Raw genomic sequence first — 377 nt, 5'->3', positions numbered from 1 at the left:
ACATTTTATATCCAAATGGGAAGCTTAAATCTTCCCATCAAACCACTGAGCAGAAAAAAGGTTAAAGGCCCAATCTTTCCGGTAATTAAAGATTCTAAACAGATCAATTAATGTTTTTTTTTGATATTAAAAAAACGCATTTTTTTTATAAATAGGGATTTATAATATGTGAAGAAAGGGAAATTCTGTTTGGTTTGGTTTAAATTTAAAAACCCACCCAAAAACACACAAAACAAAAACACAAACCCAACCCAAAAACCACCACACAACCCCACCAAAAATAAATAATTTTTTTAATAAATAAATTTTTAATGGGGAATATAAAGTTAAAAATAAAAAATGTTTGGTTTCTGATAATATGAAAAAAAACTTTAAAT

The sequence above is a fragment of the Penaeus monodon genome, chromosome 23 (genome assembly GCF_015228065.2).
Source record: "Penaeus monodon isolate SGIC_2016 chromosome 23, NSTDA_Pmon_1, whole genome shotgun sequence".
Taxonomy (NCBI): Eukaryota; Metazoa; Arthropoda; class Malacostraca; order Decapoda; family Penaeidae; genus Penaeus; species Penaeus monodon.
The sequence above is the reverse complement of the archived record's forward strand: the minus strand, read 5'-3'. Positions refer to the sequence as shown.